Source organism: Schistocerca gregaria, chromosome 11, assembly GCF_023897955.1.
Source record: "Schistocerca gregaria isolate iqSchGreg1 chromosome 11, iqSchGreg1.2, whole genome shotgun sequence".
NCBI classification, from domain to species: domain Eukaryota; kingdom Metazoa; phylum Arthropoda; class Insecta; order Orthoptera; family Acrididae; genus Schistocerca; species Schistocerca gregaria.
The window spans coordinates 69,591,218-69,616,710 of NC_064930.1; the positions used below are offsets into that span (position 1 = coordinate 69,591,218).

The 25,493-nt window shown below is 46.5% G+C and overlaps 1 protein-coding gene and 1 non-coding gene across 3 annotated transcripts in view; one reads left to right on the top strand and one right to left on the bottom strand.

The window, feature by feature from the left end:
• LOC126295210 (plexin domain-containing protein 1) overlaps positions 1-25,493 on the bottom strand; it is a 1,111,099-nt gene that overhangs the window by 956,832 nt on the left and 128,774 nt on the right. The gene's annotated exons all lie outside the window — the stretch shown is intronic.
• On the top strand, positions 22,035-22,108 carry Trnat-ugu (transfer RNA threonine (anticodon UGU)). Its single transcript has one exon. It is a non-coding gene; the product is annotated as a tRNA-Thr (tRNA).

Genomic DNA, 25,493 nt, shown 5'->3' on the forward strand with positions numbered 1-25,493 from the left:
CAGATAAGAGTTTTGTCAGGGCTGTCAGTAGTTCCAATGGAATGTTGTCTACTCCCCGGTCCTTGTTTAGACTCAGGTCTTTCAGTGCTCTGTCAAACTCATCACGCAGTATCATGCCTCCTATTTCATCTCTATCTACATCCTCTTTCATTTCCATAATTTTGTCCTCAAGTACATCGCTTTTGTATAAACCTATATACTCTTTCCACCTTTCTGCCTTCCCTTCTTTGCTTAGAACTGTGTTTCCATTTGAGCTCTTAATATTCGTACAAGTCGTTCTCTTTTCTCCTAAGGTCTGTTTAATTTTCCTGTAGGCAGTATGTATCTTACCCCTAGTGTGATAAGGCTCAACATCCTTACTTTCGTCCTCTAGCCATGCTTGCTTAAAAACTGCGGAGGAATACAGGGACAGACATATCCAGCAAATAATTGAGGACGTAGTGTGCAAGGGCTACTCTGAGATTGAGAGGTTGGCAGAGGAGAGAAATTCGGGGCCGGCCGCGTTCACACCAGTCGATTGAAAAAAAAAAAAAAAATTGGAATTTAGTTATATCCATGTAGGGAGATAATGCTCTAGTTGCTGCCGCGCTTCCTGTACATCCGGATCAGTTAAAGACATTTTCAAGTCCCCAGTGTAATTTCCAGTAAACTGGATCACGGACGTGGCAAAACCGCGTCTCCTGTAACCTGTTGCTTCATTCTAGGTTTGGGACGTTGACAGCGCCGTAGACGATCAAAGAATTTGTCTTATTTCGCCTATTTGTCAAGTTATTTCCTCGTGTGCTCCACTGATGTGTGTGTCAAACAAAATCTGATTTGACGCGTTTGTCACAAATTTTGGCTGATGGTTGATTTAACTACGACTGGCGCAGGACGTGTTTGTCAAACTGTCAGTTGCTTGCCGAACTGCTTGACATAGCTGGCAACTGGGTCAGATTTCGCAGATCTGTTGTCTTCCACTTCACCTCGTGTGGTCCTAGTGCGAAACTATTTCACGACACTACGAGCGTAACGAGACAGCTGCTTCAAAACTGAGGTTATTTTAACGTATTTTGCTGATACGGTTGCACACTTGTTTGACAAACTCATGGATAGCGAACGCTGACATGACACTTTATCGCTTTCTGTGGGTTACAACTGCGTCAGCCGCCTGTCTCTCTCTCCCTGCCACAGACGCAAGTCACCTGTTTGAGGTCAGCAGCAGCCTAGACAGACAGCTTGCGTCATCGCGTCTCCTGCCCATACTGTTTTGCCTTGTCACTGTCTAGTCTCTACATCCAGTGTGTGTGTGTGTGTGTGTGTGTGTGTGTGTGTGTGTGTGTGTGTTTAAACAAACACACAGAGGGATACAATCACCTTGACTTGTTGCTTTGTATTTCTTGTTTTGAATCTCCGCCCGGAGTTGCTGCACCGAAATGTCGTGTGGACAGTTGGTGGCCACTACTTAAGCGTTAACAGCCAATTTCCCCGCTCAGACTGCTGTCTAGGCGTCATTTCCTCCGCTTCTGCGTTTCCGTCTTGCAGCACCAGCAATGCTAATTACATTCCAACAGAGCGCTTCACACAGAGGTGAGGTCGCCTGCACAAGGTGTAAAAGGGCAGTGGATTGGCAGACCTGTCACTTGTGCTCAGGTGATTCATGCGAAAAGGTTTCCGACGTTATTACGAGCGTACGATGAGAATTAATGCATTGTGAATGCAGAATGGTAGTAGGAGCTAGCCACTGACACACTCCATATCGGAAAAAGGTCAGGGAATTGAGTATTCCGAGACCCATAGTGTCAAGTGTGTGCCGAGAATACAAAATTTCAGTTATTACCTGTCACCGCGGACAACGCACTGGCCGATGGCCTCCACTTAACGACCGAGAGCAGCGGCGTTTGGGTAGAGTTGTCAGTGCTAACAGACAGGCAACACTTCACGAAAGAAGTGCAGAAATCAGTGTGGGACTTAACGACGAACGTATCCGTTAGGACAGGGTGGCGGAATGTGGCGTTAATGGGCGATAACAGCAGACTACGGACGCGAGTGCGTTTGCTAACAGCACGACATCGCCTCCACCGCATCTACTGGGCTCATCACCATGGTTCCTTGTGGTGTGTGTTTATCGCCAAGCTGAGTTCCGTTTGTATATTACATTTCTCTATCGGTTCTTTCGGTTTCATCAAATAGCAGATCTGCTTTTTTTCTCTCTCTTTTCACTCCAACTTTATAAGCTCTTACAAGCGGTGTGTGATCATAGTATACGCCTGCTCCTGGGTATGTTTCTACTGCTGTGTAACTGTTTGTGAAATGCATATTTATTAGCAAGAAATCTATCTGGTTTCTCACACATTTCCGAGATCTGACCGTTGCAGACCTCCGTGACTTCAATCTTCTAAGTGGAAGTTTAAACCAGGAGCTCATAATCACTGTATCATTTGAGGCCGCAAATTTTCGAAAACATACCCTTCTAGATTCCATCACTCCCAGTTCAAATGGTCCTAACATGTCTGATGCTCTACCTCCCCCTACTTTGGAATTAAAATCTACAATCACAATTGTCAACTCCTGTGTATTAAGTTTTCTCAAAATTCCATTATGGTTCCAATGGCTCTGAGCACTATGGGACTTAACATCTATGGTCATCAGTCCCCTAGAACTTAGAACTACTTAAACCTAACTATCCTAAGGACAGCACACAACACCCAGTCATCACGAGGCACAGAAAATCCCTGACCCCGCCGGGAATCGAACCCGGGAAACCAGGCGCGGAAAGCGAGAACGCTACCGCACGACCACGGGATGCGGACATTCCATTATCTTATCATAAAATTCTCGCATGTGTTTCATCTTCCTTGTCCATTAAAGGGGCATGTACTTATTATGCGCACATCAAAGGTTTTGCATCACCTCGGTTCCAAAAGCTTCGGAACCTGTACAGAAAATTGGCACAGAGATCAACAAACGTCATTTCCGCCCTTTTTGTTGCTCATGAAAACCACACACTGCATATTGTACCAACATACAGTGAGACCTTCAAAGGTGATGATCCAAATTGCTGTACACATCGGTACCTCTAATACCCAGCACTGATTCATGCCTAAATTCGTCATGGCATACTATCCAAAAGTTCATCAAGGCACTGTTGGTCCAGATTGTCCCACTCCTCAACGGCGATTCGGCGTAGATCCCTCAGAGTGGTTCGTGGGTCACGTCGTCCAAAAACAGCCCTTTTCCGTCTATCCCAGACATCTTCGATAGTTTCCAGAATGAGATTTTCACTCTGCAGCGGAGTGTGGGCTGATATGAAACTTCCTGGCAGATTAAAACTGTGAGCCGGACCGAGACTCGAACTCGGGATCTTTGCCTTTCGCGGGCAAGTGCTCTACCAACTGAGCTACCGAAGCACGAGTCACGCCCCGTCCTCACAGCTTTACTTCTGCCAGTACCTCGTCTCCTACCTTCCAAAGTTTCATATCAGTGCACACTCCGCTGCAGAGTGAAAATCTTATTCTGGAAACATCCCCCAGGCTGTGGCTAAGCCATGTCTCCGCAATATCCTTTCTTTCAGGAGTGCTAGTTCTGCAAGGTTCGCAGGAGAGCTTCTGTAAAGTTCGGAAGGTAGGAGACGAGGTACTGGTAGAAGTAAAGCTGTGAGGACGGGGCGTGAGTCGTGCTTGGGTGGCTCAGTTGGTAGAGCATTTACCCGTCAAAGGTCCCGAGTTCGAGTCTCGGTCCGGCACACAGTTTTAATCTGCCAGCAAGTTTCATCTTCGATAGTATTCATATGTAGGGAACATGCTGGCCATTGTAGTCGAGTGATGCCGTTATCCTGGGACCTTGCAGCGGTTTACCCATTTAGTACGCAAACCGCTGCACTCTTATTTTCATCAGATTAAAAATTCCGTTGGAATACATTTATCGTCTTATTCAAAACTAACCAGTAAATATTTCACTGAGGATTCCCGACTTTTCTGGTTTTCCGGAAAAGTCGCCACCTCGTTTGATTACCTGCAGAGACGAAGTCATTTCGAGTCGGTCTCAAAACAGTCACAGTCCGGCCGTCAAGCAGCATGTCGCAAGTGAGCGGAGATTAGGGGCAAATGACAGCGGGCGGCACGGCGACGCTGTGGCAACATCCCGTGCCACGGCGTGGCGAGGCGAGGCGGACCGCGTCTCTCCGCCCGGACTGCTCTAATGAGCGCCTATTAACGCGGCCCAACGACTTTCAGATGCGCCCACACCACCACCACCACCGGTACCGCCAGCCCAAGCAAAAGCGCAAGCACCGCACCCCAGTCTTCCATGCGCGCGCTGTACAGGGTGGTCCATTGATGGTGACCGCGCCCAATATCTCACCAAATGAAGCACTCCGTCTTGCGGCCACAAGTGGTCCATCGGGACCATCCGACCGCCGTGTCATCCTCAGTGGAGGATGCGGATTGGAGGGGCGTGGGGTCAGCACACCGCTCACCCGGTCGTTATGATGGTTTTCTTTCGCCGGAGCCGCTACTATTCGGTAGAGTAGCTCCTCAAATGGCATCACGAAGCTGAGTGCACCCCGAAAAATGGCGACAGCGCATGGCGGTGGGATGGTCACCCATCCAAGTGCCGGCCCCGCCCGACAGCGCTTGACTTCGGTGATCTGACGGGAACCGGTGCGTCCGCTGAGGCAAGGCCGTTGCCTCACCAAATAGGCGTCAAACGAAGGAACTACAAGGAACGAAACTTGTCCAGCTTCAAGGGGGAAACCAGATGGCGCTATGATTGGTCTGCTAGATGGCGCTGCCATACTTCAAACGGATATAAACTGCGTTTTTTTTTTGAATAGGACCCCCCATTTTTTATTACACATTCCTGTAGTACGTAAACAAATAGTTGCACCATTTTCGTCGCTTTGACATAGATGGCGTTGTAATACAAACATCTCGCTCACAATTTTAGACGAACAGCTGTTAACAGATAGCTTTTTTTTAAAAAAATAAAATACAGAAAGTGGGTACGTTTCAACATTTTATTTCGGTTGCTCCAATGTGATACATGTGCCTTTGTGAACTTATTTCTGAGAACGCATGCTGTTACACCGTGATTACATGGAAATACCACATTACTGCAATAAATGCTCAAAATGATGTCCGTCAACCACAGCGCAATTCAAAATGGCTCTGAGCACTATCGGACTTAACATCTGTGGTCATCAGTCCCCTAGAACTTAGAACCACTTAAACCTAACTAACCTAAGGACATCACACACATACATGCCCGAGGCAGGATTCGAACCTGCGACCATAGCACTCGCGCGGTTCCGGACTGAGCGCCTAGAGCCGCTAGACAACCGCGGCCGGCCTCAGTGCAATTGGCAATACATGTAACGACATTCAACAGTGAGTAGTTCGCCTTCCGTAATGTTTCCACATGCACTGAAAATGCGCTGACGCATGTTGTCAGGAGTTATCGGTGGATCACGGTAGCAAATATCCTGCAACTTTCCCTACAGAAAGAAATCCGGAGACATCAAACCCGGTGACCGTGCGGGCCACGGTATGGTGCTTCGACGATCAATCCACCTCTCACGAAATACACTATTCAGTACCGCTTCAACCGCATGCGAGCTATGTGCTGGACATCCATCAAGTTGGAAGTACATCGCCATTCTGTCATGCACTGAAACATCTTGTAAGTACATCGGTAGAACATTACGTAGGAAATCAGCATACATTGCATTATTTAGGTTGCCATCGATAAAATGGGGGCCAATTGTCCTTCCTCCCATAATGCTACACCATACATTAAACCACCAAGGTCGCTGATGTTCCACTTGTCGCAGCCATCGTGGATTTTCCGTTGCCCAATAGTGCATATTATGCCGGTTTACGTTACCGCTGTTGGTGAATGACGCTTCGTCGCTAAATAGAAAGCGTGCATAAAATGTGTCACCGTCCCGTAATTTCTCTTGTCCCCAGTGGCAGAACTGCACACGACGTTCAGAGTCGTCGCCATGCAATTCCTGGTGCATAGGAATATGGTACGGGTGCAATGGATGTTGATGTAGCATTCTCAACACCGAAGTTTGAGATTCCCGATTCTCGCGCAATTTGTCTGCTACTGACGTCCGGATTAGCCGCGACAGCAAGTAAAACACCTACTTGGGCATCATCATTTGTTGCAGGCCGTGGCTGACGTTTCACATGTGGCTGAACACTTCCTGTTTCCTTAAATAACGTAACTATCCGGTGAACGGTCCGGACACTTGGATGATGTCGTCCAGGATACCGAGCAGCATACATAGCACACGCCCGTTGGGCATTTTGACCACAGTAGCCATACATCAACACGATATCGACCTTTCCCGCAATTGGTAAACGGTCCATTTTAACACGGGTAATGTATCACGAAGCAAATACCGTCCGTACTGGCGGAATGTTACGTGACACCACGTACTTATACCTTTGTGACTATTACAGCGCCATCTATCACAAAGCGAAAAAAGTGGTCCAACTGAAACATTTCTATACGTACTACGAATATGTAATAAAAAAATGGGGGTTTCTATTTGAAGAAACGCAGTTGACATCCGTTTCACCTATGGCATCACCATCTAGCGGGCCAACCATACCGCCATCTGGTTTCACCCTTCAAGCTAGAACAGTTTCGTTGTTTGTAGTTTCTTCGTTTGACATTTATTTCGTGAGATATTTGGCCCCGTCACGATCAATGGACCACCCTGTATAGACACACAATGAATAGCCAAACCTGCCTAATATAGCAGTCTCTTTGGCGCTTCAGTGTCTAGCCACAACTTAAGAGAACTAAGAATAATCGAAATTTGCGATACCACATTCTTTTTAAGTAGCGTTTTAACCAAATTTCAGCTGTAAAATGCAATTCATGTTTTTCATATATTTAAGTTATATGCTGGTGCATCTGCTAAAATTTTTCCAATCTTTAGAAATCGGTACGCGCCGTAATAAGAATAATAATTTTGCACATTCCTGTGAATAAATGACAGATATGCCAACCCCCCTACTCCTAAGAAAAGCAAGGGGTTAAGTCACACGCTCTTTGTGTCCATTGTTGGTCACAGTTACCCTATACGTGGCGATCCGAAAACCTCTCATGGAGAAATCTGTTTCGCGGTTTGACAGGTGGCAGAGCTCTACTGAAAACACAACTCCTAAACGATCATTCCACTGATACGAGGCCAGAAGAAAATCTTATCGCACGGTATTGGGCTCCATCAACCGTCAAAGCTTGCTCTGCCCCTACGAGGTGCATTCAACTTCTAAGGCCTCCGATTTTTTTTTCCTCCGGACTGGAAAGAGAGAGAAACATGCGCATTGTTTTAAAATGCGGCCGCGTTCATTGTCAATACGTCCCAGAGATGGCAGCACCGTACGGCAGATGGAATTTTACCGCCAGCGGCGAGAATGAGAACTGTTTCAAATACTTAAAATGGCGACGTTTTCCTTACTTGAACAGCATGCAGTCATTCGTTTTCTGAATTTGCGTGGTGTGAAACCAATTGAAATTGATCGACAGTTGAAGGAGACATGTGGTGATTGAGTTATGGATGTGTCGAAAGTGCGTTCGTGGGTGCGACAGTTTAATGAAGGCAGAACATCGTGTGACAACAAACCGAAACAACCTCGGGCTCACACAAGCTGGTCTGACGACACGATCGAGAAAGTGGAGAGAATTGTTTTGGGGGATCGCTGAATACCTGTTGAACAGATCGCCTCCAGAGATGGCATTTCTGTGGCTTCTGTGCACACAATCCTGCACGGCGACCTGAAAACGCGAAAAGTGTCATCCAGGTGGGCGCCACGAATGCCGACGGACGACCACACGGCTGCCCGTGTGGCATGTTGCCGAGCAATGTTGACGCGCAACGACAGCACGAATGGGACTTTCTTTTCGTCGGCTCTGACAACGGATGAGACGTGGATGCCATTTTTCAATCCAGAAACAAAGCGCCAGTCAGCTCAATGGAAGCACACAGATTCACCGCCACCAAAAAAATTTCGGGTAACCGCCAGTGCTGGAAAAATGATGGTGTCCATGTTGTGGGACAGCGAGGGCGTAATCCTTACCCATTGCGTTCCAAAGGGCACTACGGTAAAAGGTGCATCCTACGAAAATGTTTTGAAGAACAAATTCCTTCCTGCACTGCAACAAAAACGCCCGGGAAGGGCTGCGCGTGTGCTGTTTCACTGAGACAACGCACCCGCACATCGAGCTAACGTTACGCAACAGTTTCTTCGTGATAACAACTTTGAAGTGATTCCTCATGCTCCCTACTCACCTGACCTGGCTTCTAGTGACTTTTGGCTTTTTCCAACAACGAAAGACACTCTCCGTGGCCGCACATTCACCAGCCGTGCTGCTATTGCCTCCGCAATTTTCCAGTGGTCAAAACAGACTCCTAAAGAAGCCTTCGCCGCTGCCGTGGAATCATGGCGTCAGCGTTGTGAAAAATGTGTACGTCTGCAGGGCGGTTACGTCGAGAAGTAACGCCAGTTTCATCGACTTCGGGTGAGTAGGTAATTAGGGAAGAAAATCGGAGGCCTTATGACTTGAATGCACCTCGTATGTTTGTCGCGCACGCGCAGTCTAGTCTCACCTCGAAGTTTTAGTGGCAAACACTTGACAGTAGATAAGAGCATGCACGGGCTATAGCCGCCGACAAAGACCTGTTCCATCTGTTTCGACAACAACATTTCCCTGATACGCCGTCGGAGGGCTGCGCGCATACATAGAGTGCTCTGGAGTACATTCCGGTTGAACCGTATTCCAAACACTTAACACAAGCTCCGCATCTAAACGGGCGGGACTCGGGACGATAATGTGTTTAAACTCAGACACCGCACTGGGTACATAGCAGATGAAGCCAGCACGCAAAAGCCAGACCAAGCAGTCACTCGCTCTGGATGTGTTCCTACCCACTATCCATGTTAAGAATTTTCTGATTCCCCGATACGGCACTTCTGTTCGTTCACAAATGGACTAAGTGGAAGATTACTTACTTGGAAAAACCGCCGTATTCTCAGTAACCAGTATATCGAGTATCCGGTGTATCATTATTTAAAAAAAAATATTGGCCCTTGATATGGTCACGTAGAAGGTGTAATTAGATCGATGGCGAACGCTAACTTCACTTAACGAAGGTTTACTCAGCACTTGCACATACAAGAGAGTGGATCGGACTGCCTCCGGCCAGAACAACATACGGTGCATATATACAGTTACAGAACATTCCAGTACAATGATTCTTGTCATTTGTGGCTACTTCTATAATGTACCCGAACCGAATATAGAAATTAAAATGGTACAGTCCAGGTGAGTTTTGAGCTCACGACCCTGCATGCAACAGTATAGTATCACAACCACTACACCGTGGTGACTGTGCCACTGTTTCTGCGACAATATATCTACAAAAGTATCGACATATCGGCAGAAAAAATATCGACGTATCGCACTAGAAAAATATCGGCTACACATTGTAAATATACAGCCGGTTTTAGATTTCTACAGTTGAGTACTGATTGATTTTAGATACCCTGTACCGCAACAAGCTAGCAATCTCCCTATTCCCTAGGAGCAAGAACAAAGCAAAACGATGCATGTTCACGCTTGGCGATAACCGTTTTGCTAACAATGATAACTGCACCTAAGTGGCACGAATAAAAGATGTCCGATGGGAGTCAATCGTTCGGGTGCGTCAAGTATCCGATTTGTCCGTAACACTTCATGTTGGCTTCGCCGGGTTTTTCATTTCCGCGAACTCCAGCGACCTAGCAGTTGTAGCGTGAAAACTGCACGGTGAAAAACGTTGCAGACGAAATTAAAATTTGTGTTGCGGCCGGGACTCGAACCCTGGTCTTCTTGCTAGCTAGGCAGAAATACTGACCATTACACTACCACAGTACGATGGTCCACATTGGTCCACGAACTGCCTAAGCTGAGAGCCCACCCAAACACAAACTTTAATTCATTTTTCCCTATTATATTGTCACTATTGCCAGGGCTCTTCGATATTGGCACTCAGGTAGTTCGTGCAGCAATGTTGACCACCGTACTGTGGTAGTGTAATGGTTACCATTTCTGCCTAGCTAGTAGCAAGAAACCCGAGTTCGAGTCCCGGCCGCAACACAAATTTTAATTCATTCCGTCTGCTTCGATCATTATCGTTGTAGTTTTTATGTACCCTCAAGCGTCACCCCCCCCCCCCCCCCCCCCCAACACCTCAAAAAATCTTCTCATATAGATTTTGGTCATTTTCACTAACTGTTTTTTGAATAATGACGATGTGAAGAAACAGCACACTAGGTACGTCAAAATTGTGTTTTTATAATGCAACCGACGTGTTGTTTCCCCACATTGAATATCTTTTTATTCTACACAGATTGGGCGTGATGAAAACTCAAAGTAGTGAGACTCCTTCATAGAGTGAAAGTAAAAATATTTTACTACAATTAAAAAAGTAAAAACTATAAATAATCGAAATATGTGAACAAATGTAATATAAAAATATCGGCATTCGATATTGTCGTTCTGATATCTGTGTTTTATCATTAGACCTAGTAACCATTCACGAAAATGGCGCCTTTTCTCTGCACGAGCTCCTTCCAGCTGTTGAGTTAAATGAGTACTGTAAGGATGGCTCAAAAATGGTTCAAATGGCTCTGAGCACTTGAAAGGTGGCTGCACTGAGTCACAGCGCCAGAGTATTATTCAGCCGCCTCCACTGGCAGTTGCCGCTGAGAAGTTGGAAAGTGCAGTAGTAGTTCTGAGGTAGGCGTGATCTGTGCTTGTTGAGACGTCGATAGAGTACTAGTTGTTCTGTTGGGCAAGACACCATATGTTATTCGATTGGCGATGTTGTAATGATCAAAGTGTATTTTTCGTCAATATATATGAAGGTAACACAATTTTTTTTATTTTAGACGTCCTAAATAACAATGCCTCTTGGTCACAGGTTCAGTCAATAAAGCAACTGGCTTGTGTTCATGTATTAGTGTGTAATTCTGGTTTCTATGTGCAATCATAGTATTTGTTTTTTTTTTTAATTACTTCATTGTAAATGGCGTTTAAAGCATATTATCGTATTGGGGAAGAACCGTGCCAGATGTGTATGTTGAATCACACTTCCACAAACAGAACAGTTACACTTATGCTTTCTTGTTTCGTAGCTTTTATAGTTGCTGGGGACTTAATTGTGTTAACGTAAAGTTCCTTTCATTCTTTGTTGTTATTCTATGCAGTCAGATTGCGTACTAATATTATTCAGGGCCAACCGGTTACGAGACTGTTTAACCTGACAAACAGCGACAAAAAATTTGCATTCTATTTAAGGAAGCCCCCATGCACACTATGGTACGTAACAGCTGAGGTCATCAATCCCCTAGAACTTGGAACTACTTAAACCTACCTAACCAAAGGGCATCACACACACATCCATGCCCGAGGCAGGATTCGAACCTGCGACCGTAGCGGTCGCGCGGTTCCAGACTGATGCGCCTAGAACCGCACGGCCACTGCGGCCGGCGTAAGGATGGCAACGGAGATCACACTGGAGAACCTGCCATGCCGAAGAGTATTCTACGCCCAGTTCTTGAAACGCCGAAAGACCGACTTCACTCCAAGAAAAGGCCACCCTGTCATGGACCAAGATGTTTTGCACTGATCGATGAGAACGGGGGCATCCAGAACCTGACGCCCACTACTCAACCTGTTTCATTGCACTTTATTTTAAGTCTAAAAACTTGATTCATTCGGTGCTTCATTGCGCTTACGAAAAGAGCCAAGACGCTCCATAGTTGCTGCGTAACTTGCTGCGTTCTGATAAAATGTTTTCCCGCTGTCCCGTCGATAGACACAGAAAGAAGATATGCGAAAATTTCGAACTCAGGCTGCAGTCTGAATGGTAATGGAATCTAAACAATACACAAGGCCGGCCGCTGTGGCCGAGCGGTACTAGGCGCTTCCATCTGGAACCGCGCTTCTGCTACGGTCGCAGGTCCGTCGAATCCTGCCTCAGGCATGGATGTGTGTGATGTCTTTAGGTTGGTTAGGTTTAAAAACAATCCTGGAAATTGAAATAAGAACACCGTGAATTCATTGTCCCAGGAAGGGGAAGCTTTATTGACACATTCCTGGGGTCAGATACATCACATGATCACACTGACAGAACCACAGGCACATAGACACAGGCAACAGAGCATGCACAATGTCGACACTAGTACAGTGTATGTCCATCTTTCGCAGCAATGCAGGCTGCCATTCTCCCATGGAGACGATCGTAGAGATGCTGGATGTAGTCCTGTGGAACGGCTTGCCATGCCATTTCCACCTGGCGCCTCAGTTGGACCAGCGTTCGTGCTGGACGTGCAGACCGCGTGAGACGACGCTTCATCCAGTCCCAAACATGCTCAATGGGGGACAGATCCGGAGATCTTGCTGGCCAGGGTAGTTGACTTACACCTTCTTGAGCACGTTGGGTGGCACGGGATACATGCGGACGTGCATTGTCCTGTTGGAACAGCAAGTTCCCTTGCCGGTCTAGGAATGGTAGAACAATGGGTTCGATGACGGTTTGGATGTACCGTGCACTATTCAGTGTCCCCTCGATCACCAGAGGTGTACGGCCAGTGTAGGAGATCGCTCCGCACACCATGATGCCGGGTGTTGGCCCTGTGTGCCTCGGTCTTATGCAGTCCTGATTGTGGCGCTCACCTGCACGGCGCCAAACACGCATACGACCATCATAGGCACCGAGGCAGAAACGACTCTCATCGCTGAAGACGACACGTTTCCATTCGTCCCTCCATTCACGCCTGTCGCGACACCACTGGAGGCGGGCTGCACGATGTTGGGGCGTGAGCGGAAGACGGCCTAACGGTGTGCGGGACCGTAGCCCAGCTTCATGGAGACGGTTGCGAATGGTCCTCGCCGATACCCCAGGAGCAACAGCGTCCCTAATTTGCTGGGAAGTGGCGGTGCGGTCCCCTACGGCACTGCGTAGGATCCTACGGTCTTGGCGTGCATCCGTGCGTCGCTGCGGTCCGGTCCCAGGTCGACGGGCACGTGCACCTTCCGCCGACCACTGGCGACAACATCGATGTACTGTGGAGACCTCACGCCCCACGTGTTGAGCAATTCGGCGGTACGTCCACCCGGCCTCCCGCATGCCCACTATACGCCCTCGCTCGAAGTCTGTCAGCTGCACATACGGATCACGTCCAAGGTGTCGCGGCATGCTACCAGTGTTAAAGACTGCGATGGAGCTCCGTATGCCACGGCAAACTGGCTGACACGGACGGCGGCGGTGCACAAATGCTGCGCAGCTAGCGCCATTCGACGGCCAACGCCGCGGTTCCTGGTGTGTCCGCTGTGCGGTGCGTGTGATCATTGCTTGTACAGCCCTCTCGCAGTGTCCGGAGCAAGTATGGTGGGTCTGACACACCGGTGTCAATGTGTTCTTTTTTCCATTTCCAGGAGTGTAGTTCTAAGTGACTGATGACCTCAGATGTTGAGTCCCATAGTGGTCAGAGCCATTTGAACCATACACGACATTGTTGTCAACTGACCTTAGAGAAATGCACAATGCGATTCGAAACCGGCGCGCTTTATGTAGGTACGAATTGTGGGAGCCACTGTAAAGAGTAGGGGTGGGCGATTGCGAGAAAGACAAGATTACCTCGCCTACTGGTTTGCTTGCGAAAGTGCGACATTGCAGTTGTCATTACTGTCCCTGCCTGAGGTACATTTTCGGACTGCGCGTGTTGACACAGAACTGTTATACATACGTATTTTGAGACTAAATTCAATTCTACAAAAAATCGGTAGGCCTCTCCGACACTCTAGAATTCGAGCAATTTTTGCAGACTTTCAATCTCCTCACAGTAAAGACAGTAAGCCACGCGATCAGCGAGAAGATCGCAATCGTATATAATTTGTTCCATTGTCGCTCATGCGCAGCACACAAGCACTACTGCAACACATCAGTCGGAATCGCGCGATGGCCTCGTCGTATCTCCAGGTTCTTCGAGTTTCTTACATACGGCACACAACACGGCCCTAGTCCGAGAACTTTCCTCGCGTGCCAGCCTCGAACTGTCTGATAACGCAGTTTCACGCACAATGCTCTGTTGTTCTCTGACAAAGCCATGTTGATTCAACAGACCCATGGATCACCTACGGGTGCAAATTCGACACCTGTTATCAGCTTGGCGCCCGGAGTGCGTGTTGTACTACCGGCGGAGATAAAAATAACACACATGTAAAGCCTACGTTTCTTTGTCAGTTCAGTACGTTCATCGCCGACGTCGTTGGCAGTTTTACATTGCCTGAAGAAAGCTGAAGCATCCAAGGAGGACGAAATTAAATTGTGTTGGGTTGGGTTGCTTAAGGGAGGAGACCAGACTGCGCGGTCATCGGTCTCATTTGGACTAGACAAGGACGGGGAAGGAAGTCTGCCGTGCCCCTTTCAAAGGAACCATCCCGGTATTTGCCTGAATCGACTTGGGGAAAATCACGGAAAACCTAAATCCGGATGGTCGGACGCGGGATTGAACCGTCGTCTTCCCCAATGCGAGTCCAGTGTTTTAAAAAAAGGGTTCAAATGGCTCTAAGTACTACGGGACTTATCTTCTGAAGTCATTAGTCCCTTAGAACTTAGAACTACTTAAACCTAACTAACCTAAGGACATCACACACACATCCATGCCCCAGGCAGGATTCGAACCTGCGACTGTAGCAGTCTCTCAGTTCCAGACTGAAGCACCTAGAAGCGCTCAGCCACAGCGGCGGGCTCCTCTGTTTAAACTGTGTTTTCACCAGTTGCTGGCGTATGCGTTATTTCAGTAATATTACGATTGACTGATTGACGGGGGGTTATGGGACTAAACGGCGACGTCAGTTCCGCAGTTCAAAGCTATTTGCATAAGATAAAGGATCCGTTAGAAGAAGGCGGGTCCAGTCAGAGGGATCAAACTATAAACTAAAGAGTTTAAAACACACATAGTAGAAGCCATAAGAAGGTAGGCCAAATCTAAAAACTGGAACACTGAAGGGTAAAACAGTGGTCCTACATATCATTGATATTGGGTCCCAGACCTACAAAACACGAAGAGATGCCCCAACCGCAACCACCTTGCCCCTGCTCCAGGAGGAAAGCAAAACGTTATAACTGAAAATAAAAACCACTTTCAAGTGGGAAACTGAGGATCACTTAGACCATAGTAATATTACGAAATCGACTAACTTTACAAAGGAATCTACCTCTCAGTATGATGTTGCACCCCCTCTGTAGACACGCACTTATTCGGCTGGGAATGTTGTCGAAGTTGTTCTATGCTCTCCTGAGACAAGTTAGCCCACAACTGTTGTAACTGGTCCTTGATATCATTGATACTAGCACTGACATTGAGCTGACGTTCGAGATGGTTCACACAGTGATGTACCATGTGTGTATGAGCACTGTCCTCTTAAAAAAATGGCACCGCATTCCTGTCACTTGGCAGGTAACATGGACACAGGATGTCGGGACATACAGTTTTGCCACCAAAGTTTCTTTAGCACTACCAGTTGTAACATTACAGGACTTATTGGGACATATTGAAGTATTCGATACTGTAGACTTTTAGGGGATGTCGATACAGATATGCAAAATGTAAAGGGGAAACTTTGGTGATGTTTAAATATTGTACTGTGTCAATATTAGGACATTTTGCACAGAAAGAACAAAAATAGAATTCATGTATATATATATATATATTAGTGTTAGTAACCTATTTTCATTCAATTTTGTAATTATATTTCATTTTGTAAAAGAAAGACTCACTGTTTGCTGTAGCTCTGATTAATTGTATAAATTATCAGTTTTGAGCTAAATTATTTCGTATAATATGGACAAGATACTTTTAAAAACTCACCAGCTAAAGAGAAAGTCTGTGAATGAACGTTTAATGCACACTTCTGGAACTTTCTATGGAGAAATTCTATATTATGATCGCAAAAATACGAAAACTTGTGAAAACTGTTTCGTAACCTAATTTCGAAAGACGATTTGTATCAAGAAATATTGCTAAAAAGATTTATTTACGTTTTGAAACACGATTTAAATTATTTTACATATAAATAGTTGTTCTAAATCACTCAAGAAATATCCAGAATCAAATGTCAAGATATTTCTGGAAACATCGGTACAAATCTGGTGAAGGTTATCCAGAAGCTGGTAGAAAAATGTTATAAAATCATTTGGAAATTATGCTTGTAAGAATTTATATGTACTGATCCTTTTGGTTACTTTAATCTGTACTAAAATTCTGTAATGTCTAATTTAGTTTTAAGTCGTGAATTGCTATCGTATTGTAAACAAAACATTGTCAAAGACTCTCATTGTTTGGAAAGATATTAATACACCTAGGAGTTGTCAGTTGCCAGTTCGGATATGCAGTGCGGTTAGCTCTGAGAGTCAGTTGTTGAGTCTGAAGTCTGTCAGTTCTGTTTGTAAATAAACGTCTGTAATGAAGAATTACTTGTTGTCGTCAATATGAACTCAAGACCTTTTTGCACGAAGCAGACACCTCATAATGCAACGTTTTAATTTGGTGTTGAGGAAGCTGGGATCGCTATAAGTGCAAACAAATTGAAGTGGAACGTTTTAATTTGGTGTTGAGGAGCTGAAATGTTATACAGTGGTAACCTAAAGTCGTACCCAATAGCTCCCCACACCATGATGCAATGACTAACAGCCCTACATCTGTCCAAAACATAGGAAGAATGGTTCCTCTCCCTCGGTCACCACCATATTGCCGACATTAACCATCCAGGGTAGAGCAGAATCACTATTCATCACTGAACACAATGTGACGACATTCATCAGGAGTCCATGTTTCCCAGTTATGACACCACTGCAGATACAGCAGTTTGTGGTGTGGTGTTGTGTTAACGACAGCGTAAACATGGCAAGGTACAGCTAATGTTGGTCCCTACTGGTTGGTTGGTTGGTTGATTCGAGAGAGGGTACCAAACCGCGACGTAATCGGCCCCATCAGATTCGGCAAGGATGGGGAAGGAAATCAGCTGTGTCCTTTCAAAGAAACCATCTCGGCATTGGCCTGAAGTGATCTAATGACTATTGGTGCGGGACGATATACAATGTTCCAGGGATTCTATTACTTATTCTCGGATGGCAGGGGCACATGTGAATAGATACACAATATGACGATCCGCCCTTGCAGCGGTCAGATGTGATCCACTGGAAACTACGAGCATTCCTGCTCTCATTCCTTTGCAGCCCAACATCGGACCAGTCACATCTGAATACCTCCCAAATATGGATGTTGCACGATTCGCCCATAAGGCCAAATGAAGACCCTCAATGAGGCACTTCTTGAACTCCGATTGGTGATGATGGAGACTGTACGACGTGAGTGCACAGTGCCCATGTCCACTGTGATCACTCACCCTCTGCCACTGTTCACACATCCTTCCAGGTCTGGCAGAAAAACTAAACATGAACAACAATAATGTTCTCCGGTGTTCTACTTGTCACAGATTACAACTGCAGTCATTTATCTGTCGTTGGTATGTATGGGTATGAAGTTTCACTAACATCTGATCAGGTATTGTTGGTGCTTCACACTTTGTCAAGTACCACCAACAAAACTGAATAATACACACAGCATAGGTCCTCAAAGCCAACGGCCTTGCCACAGTGGTAACACAGGTTCCCGTCAGATTACCGAAGTTAAGCGCTGTCGGACTGGGCTAGCATTTGGATGGGTGACCATCCGGTCTGTCGAGCGCTGGTGGCAAGCGGGGTGCACTCAACCCTTGTGAGGCAAACTGAGGAGTTACTTGATTGAGACATAGCGGCTCCAGTCCCGTAAAATAACATACGGCCGAGAGAGCGGTGTTCCGACCACGTGCCCCTCCATATCCGAATCCAGTGACGCCTGTGGGCTCAGGATGACACGACGACCGGTCGGTACCGTTGGGGCTTCCAAGAGCTGTTCGGACGGAGTTCGGTTTCTTTTAGTTGGACCTCAGCCTACACAGCGTGTATTATTTACAGTTTTGTTGGTGTTACAAACAATGAGGAAAGACATCTGTACACAAAACCTGAATAAGAAAGCTAGGAAAGTAAGTCAAAACATTGTGTGAAGACAAATTGACAACAGCAAAGCTGCCGCAAATGTAAAACGTGCGAATAATAAATTTCACAAAGAAGCCTGGAGGGTCAAAAGCTCGACTGCCTGTCGCAAATACAGCGGTAGACTGATGCTCAAGGTGAACGTAATGTCAGAACAAAGCGTGGTCATTACAGAGAACTGCTAATGCTTTGGCGACCGTGACAGGACCACACTCTGTGTTGAGAATACGCTGGGGTCAACTCAACAGTCAGCAAAGCGAACAGCCGCCAGCCTGCCAATTTCAGCCACTTGACCCCTCTCATTTCATAGTCAATGCAGACAAATCGTCCTCGCAGCACGGCACCGTGCCGCGCTAATATAGGAGCTACTACGCGAAACACCTAATGCCCGTAAGCTGCTATTCTTGCTGCACGACGCATCTATGAAATGGAATATTCTGTGTGTAACAGATTAGCACGTGAGCCCAAAGGGACGTCAGCTGGCACAATGGCACAATGACACAGTGGCTCCAGGCTTGATGACTGCGTCTATCAAGAGAGAACAAGTTTCTCCAGAGATGCCCTCTATGGCTGACTATGATTGTATCCTGTACAGTTACCACTGTCATGTCACAGAAGAGAAATCATCGAAACAGGCAGATCACCGTTTATTTCACGGAATGTTGCTAGTCTATACCACTGACAACTTTACGCAAACGCCGCTGCTCTCGGTCGTTAAGCGGAATCCGCCGACCAATGCGTTGTCTGTGGTGAGAAGTAATGCCTGAAATTTTGTACTGTCGCCGCACTCTTGACACTGTGGATCTCTGAATACTGGATTCCCTAACGACATCCTAAATGGAATATCACGAGTCCAGCTCCAACTAAGATTCCGCATCTAAAATTTAAATTCCAGTCGGACACCTTTTCACATGAAATCGCCTGTGTACACATGACCGCTAGTGAACTGCGCTTTTATACCTTTTTTACGCGGTATTAACGCAACGTGTGCATGTACGACGTGTGTTCCAAAAGTAAGGTGACACTATATTTTTATGAAAAAATATTTAGTTATTCATCAATATTCATGTTGTCCCCTTCAAAGTGATCCCCCTCAGATACAACACACTTGTGCCAACGCTTCATTCAATCTTCGACGCTCTTTCCATATGCACTTTTTGATACAGTCTTTATGTATGTCAAGCGATGCAGTTTCTATTTCCTCAATCGCTGAAAATCGTCGTCCTTTCAAAGGTCCTCTGGGAACAGGAAAAAGTCGCAGGCGGCCAAATCTGGCGGCTGAGGCATAATTATATCGTGTTCTTTTTGGCCAACAAATCTCTCACAAGAAACTGAATGAGCAAGGCGTATTCCCGTGACGCAAAAGGCTATTGCTTCACGCAAACGGTACTTAACGACAAGGTGGTATTCACTGACCGTACAAACCTTGAGGCAAAAATTCATGACGCACTACCCCATGGTAATTTAAAAAGGAACAACCGTGAGCAAAACTTTGACTTTTGATCGAACTTGGCGTGCTTGTTCCCGCCTGCTCTCTGGAATGCTTTCATTGGCACGATTGGGGCTTTGATTTCGACGTCATAACCGTAAACCCGTGTTTCGTCACTAGTCACTTTTGAGCAAATCAGGATCACCACTCACGTCACTAAGAACTCAGGGGCGATGCTCGTGCGACGGTTCTTCTGATCAAAACTGAGTTGTTTTGGACCAAACTTCGCTAACTCACGTCTCGTGACCAAAACATCCGGAAAAAAAAAAAAATTGCATGACACGAGCCGACCGATATGGCGACATCCTCCCTAACTTCCCTTACGGTATATATACTAAGATGTTCTTCCGGACATGTCCGAAAGCATGAGTCTACCGCTGTGTTTGCGACAGGCAGTTGAGCTTCTGACCCTCCAGGCTTCTTTGTGAAATTTATTATTTGCAAGTTTTAGATTTGCGGCAGGTTTGCTCTTGTCAATTTGTCTTCACACAATGTTTTGACTACTTTCCTAGCTTTCTTATTCAGGTTTTGTGTACAAGTGTCTTTGCTCACTGTTTGTAGCTCCAACAAAACTGTAAACAATACACGCTGTGTAGGCTGAGGTCCAACTAAAAGAAACCGAACTCCGTCCGAAAAGCTCTTGGAAGGCCCAACGGTACCGACCGGTCGTCGTTGTCATCCTGAGCCCACAGGCGTCACTGGATGCCAATATGGACATATCCGAAAGAATAGATACCATCTTTATATACCCTCCTGGAAATGGAAAAAAGAACACATTGACACCGGTGTGTCAGACCCACCATACTTGCTCCGGACACTGCGAGAGGGCTGTACAAGCAATGATCACACGCACGGCACAGCGGACACACCAGGAACCGCGGTGTTGGCCGTCGAATGGCGCTAGCTGCGCAGCATTTGTGCACCGCCGCCGTCAGTGTCAGCCAGTTTGCCGTGGCATACGGAGCTCCATCGCAGTCTTTAACACTGGTAGCATGCCGCGACAGCGTGGACGTGAACCGTATGTGCAGTTGACGGACTTTGAGCGAGGGCGTATAGTAGGCATGCGGGAGGCCGGGCGGACGTACCGCCGAATTGCTCAACACGTGGGGTGTGAGGTCTCCACAGTACATCGATGTTGTCGCCAGTGGTCGGCGGAAGGCGCACGTGCCCGTCGACCTGGGACCGGACCGCAGCGACGCACGGATCCACGCCAAGACCGTAGGATCCTACGCAGTGCCCTAGGGGACCGCACCGTCACTTCCCAGCAAATTAGGGACACTGTTGCTCCTGGGGTATCGGCGAGGACCATTCGCAACCGTCTCCATGAAGCTGGGCTACGGTCCCGCACACCGTTAGGCCGTCTTCCGCTCACGCCCCAACATCGTGCAGCCCGCCTCCAGTGGTGTCGCGACAGGCGTGAATGGAGGGACGAATGGAGACGTGTCGTCTACAGCGATGAGAGTCGCTTCTGCCTCGGTGCGAATGATGGTCGTATGCGTGTTTGGCGCCGTGCAGGTGAGCGCCACAATCAGGACTGCATACGACCGAGGCTCACAGGGCCAACACCCGGCATCATGGTGTGGGGAGCGATCTCCTACACTGGCCGTACACCTCTGGTGATCGTCGAGGGGACACTGAATAGTGCACGGTACATCCAAACCGTCATCGAACCCATCGTTCTACCATTCCTAGACCGGCAAGGGAACTTGCTGTTCCAACAGGACAATGCACGTCCGCACGTATCCCGTGCCACCCAACGTGCTCTAGAAGGTGTAAGTCAACTACCCTGGCCAGCAATATCTCCGGATCTGTCGCCGATTGAGGATGTTTGGGACTGGATGAAGCGTCGTCTCACGCGGTCTGCACGCCCATCACGAACGCTGGTCCAACTGAGGCGCCAGGTGGAAATGGCATGGCAAGCCATTCCACAGGACTACATCCAGCATCTCTACGATCGTCTCCATGGGAGAATAGCAGCCTGCATTGCTGCAAAAGGTGGATATACACTGTACTAGTGCCGACATTGTGCATGCTCTGTTGCCTGTGTCTATGTGCCTGTGGTTCTGTCAGTCATGTGATGTATCTGACCCCAGGAATGTGTCAATAAAGTTTCCCCTTCCTGGGACCATGAATTCACGGTGTTCTTATTTCAATTTCCAGGAGTGTATATACGTATTAGTTAAGGCTCACCGGCCACTTAACCTCCTCCTTCTTCTTCTTCTTCTTCTTCTTCTGCGCGAATGCACAAACAGTGCCCGAACTCTTACGGGAATCGGCAGCGCGCCACGAGTGATGAATATAATGGGCGGTGGCACTACGAATGTATTGCGGGACAATACGTTGAGAGTGTGGGTTTCGCGAGAGGCGTGCCAGAGATAAATCCCTGTAGTCGCGCTACCCTCTCTGTCCTCGGTGGCTCAGATGGATAGAGCGTCTGCCATGTAAGCAGGAGGTCCCGGGTTCGAGTCCCGGTCGGGGCACACATTTTCATCTGACCCCGTTGACGTATGTCAACGCCTGTAAGCAGCTCAGGGTGTTCATTGTAATTCCCTTACGGCAATTCGACGATTTTCGAAAACAATTTCCTTCACAGCTTCGACCTTTTTTTTCGTGTGCTGGGGCGCCCAGAGCGAAGTCAGTCATTGGCATCATATCGGCCATCTTGCAAGAGCTCGTACCACTTGTAAATTATTTTATTTTTACTTAGAGCACAGCAACCGTAAGTCACTGTCAACGTTTTGAGTGTTTTATAGCTCCTGATTCCATTTTTCACACAAAATTTGACGCAAATTCATTGCTCCATTTTTTGTAACATTCAGAAATTGCCGAGCACACTAAAACACTTCTAATATTTCTGTCTGTCAAAAAACAAACTAAGTTTGCTGTACACTTGGAACTGCGAACATACGTTGGAGAGACGTGCACAACACAAAAAGATCGATAGAGAATGTTCGTTGCCCGCACAATTTGGAAAGTCGCCTCACTTGTTGAACAGCTCTCTTAGATATCTGTAGCCGATGACCTGTCACATCAGTGTGTAGCTGTATGACTGCAGTTGGCTCCGTCTGCCCTGCTGGAACTGTACAGCACGGATGAATTGCGCCGCGTCCAGCCAACGCAGACATCCGGCGTGACGTCACGGCAGGTGTCGGCCAGTGACGTCAGCGACGTGTCGGCGCAACGTGCCCCAAATACGACGCCGCCTGGGGCAGTCCGTGTGCGCTGTAGGCGGGCCGTACAGAAGCTGCACGCACGGTCCACTGACGCCTTTAATAAAATAAATACGTATCGATATTTTTACCTACAGAAATCGATACATAACGGCACTAATTACTCCTCAGATATATCGGCACATCGATATCAAAACGGCAATATGGAGTGCCGATATTTTTATTTTATATTATATATATTTCACAATTTTGGGAAAATTTTTGAAGTTCTTTTCAAGTTGTATGGGGGCAATTTTACTTTCATTGTGTGAAGGAGTCGTTATACTTTCTGACCTTTCATCATGCCGAGTGTCTGACTGTATAAAGCAAGTGTAGGTGGCACGAAGAAATGGTTCGATTGGTCTGGGGCGTGGCAGTGTGAATGGAACAACAAGACTATCGATGTGAAGAAATGGCACACCAACTGAGCTAGAACCAGTTTTTAACTAAACTGCAGTGCTATTTCTTCACAACAGCATTCTTCAAACGAAGTTGCTGAAAATGATAAAAATATAAATCACAAGAAAATGGTTCAAACGGCTCTGAGCACTATGGGACTCTACATCTGAGTTCGTCAGTGATTCTGTCAATATGAAGTGCTCCTCTAATGTGGCGTGCGGATTGTATTTCCACTTTTAAGTGCTAGCTTTACAGAGTATCCTATGGCTACGCTGTGTGCTTGTCCTTCACTCTAGTGCAAAATCACTATCACTCAAGGTTAATTGACACGTCTGCGCAACTTTAAGTACAGCGAAACAGTTTTTATAACTCGCTTTTCTAGGCCACCACGAATTATTCGTAAAACTTGTCTGGCTATTCCCATAACAATAGAGTGCATAGTTCTCGCCACGTTCCATACGAGACAGGACAGCTCATTCGCATGCATTCGGCGTCTCTGTAACAGCAGTAGCCGCTACGCAGCACTCGTATCCAAGGACACAGGCGTCGTGGTATCCAACCCATCCCAAGAGGTTAAAATCTAAGCTACTACATATGTTGTTGTTGTCTTCAGTCATGAGACTGGTTTGATGCAGCTCTCCATGCTACTCTATCCTGTGCAAGCTTCTTCATCTCCCAGTACGTACTGCAGCCTACATCCTTCTGAATCTGCTTACTGTATTCATCTCTTGGTCTCCCTCTACGGTTTTTACCCTCCTCGCTGCCCTTCAATATTAAATTGGTGATCCCTTGATGCCTCAGAACATGTACTACCAACCGATACCTCCTTCTGGTCAAGTTGTGCCACAAACTCCTCTTCTCCCCAATCCTATTCAGTACCTCCTCATTAGTTATGTGATATTACCCCTCTAATCTACAGCATTCTTCTGTAGTACCACATTTCGAAACCTATTCTCTTTTTGTCCAAACTATTTATCGTCCACCTTTCACTTCCATACAAATACTTTCAGAAATGACTTCCTCACATTTAAATCTATACTCAATGTTAAATTTCTCTTCTTCAGATACACTTTCCTTGCCATTGCCAGTCGACATTTTATATCCTCTCTACTTCGACCATCATCAGTTATTTTGCTCCCCAAATAGCAAAACTCCTTTACTACTTTAAGTGTCTCGTTTCCTAATCTAATTCCCTCAGCATCACCCAATTTAATTTGACTACATTCCATTATCCTCGTTTTGCTTTTGTTGATGTTCATGTTATATCCTCCTTTTAAGACGCTATCCATTCCATTCAACTGCTCTTCTAAGTCCTTTGCTGTCTCTGACAGAATTACAATGTCATCGGCGAACCTCAACGTTTTTATTTCTTCTCCATGGATTTTAATACCTACTCCGAATTTTTCTTTTGTTTCCTTTACTGCTTGCTCAATATACAGATTGAATAACATCGGGGAGAGGCTACAACACTGTCTTACTCCCTTCCCAACCACTGCTTCCCTTCCATGGCCCTCAACTCATTACTGCCATCTGGTTTCTGTACAAATTGTAAATAGCCTTTTGCTCCCTGTATTTTACCCCTGCCACCTTTAGAATTTGAAAAAGAGTATTCCAGTCAACATTGTCAAAAGCTTTCTCTAAGTCTACAAATGCTAGAAACGTAGGTTTGCCTTTCCTTAAACTTTCTTCTAAGGTAAGTCGTAAGGACAGTATTGCCTCACGTGTTCCAACATTTCGACGGAATCCAAACTGATCCTCCCCGAGGTCGGCTTCTGCTAGTTTTTCCATTCGTCTGTAAAGAATTCGCGTTAGTATTTAGCAGTTGTGACTTATTAAACTGATTGTTCGGTAATTTTCACATCTGTCAGCACCTGCTTTCTTTGGGATTGGAATTATTATATTCTTCTTGAAGTCTGAGGGTATTTCGCCTGTTTCATACATCTTGCTCACCAGATGGTAGAGTTTTGTCAGGACTGGCTCTCCCAAGGCCGTCAGTAGTTCCAATGGAACGTTGTCTACTCCGGGGGCCTTGTTTCGACTCAGGTCTTTCAGTGCTCTGTCAAACTCTTCACGCAGTATCATATCTCGCATTTCATCTTCATCTACATTCTCTCACAATTCCATAATATTGTCCTCAAGTACATCGCCCTTGTATAAACCTTCTATTTACTCCTTCCACCTTTCTGCTTTCCCTTCTTTGTTTAGAACTGTGTTTTCATCTGAGCTCTTGATGTTCATACAAGTGGTTCTCTTATCT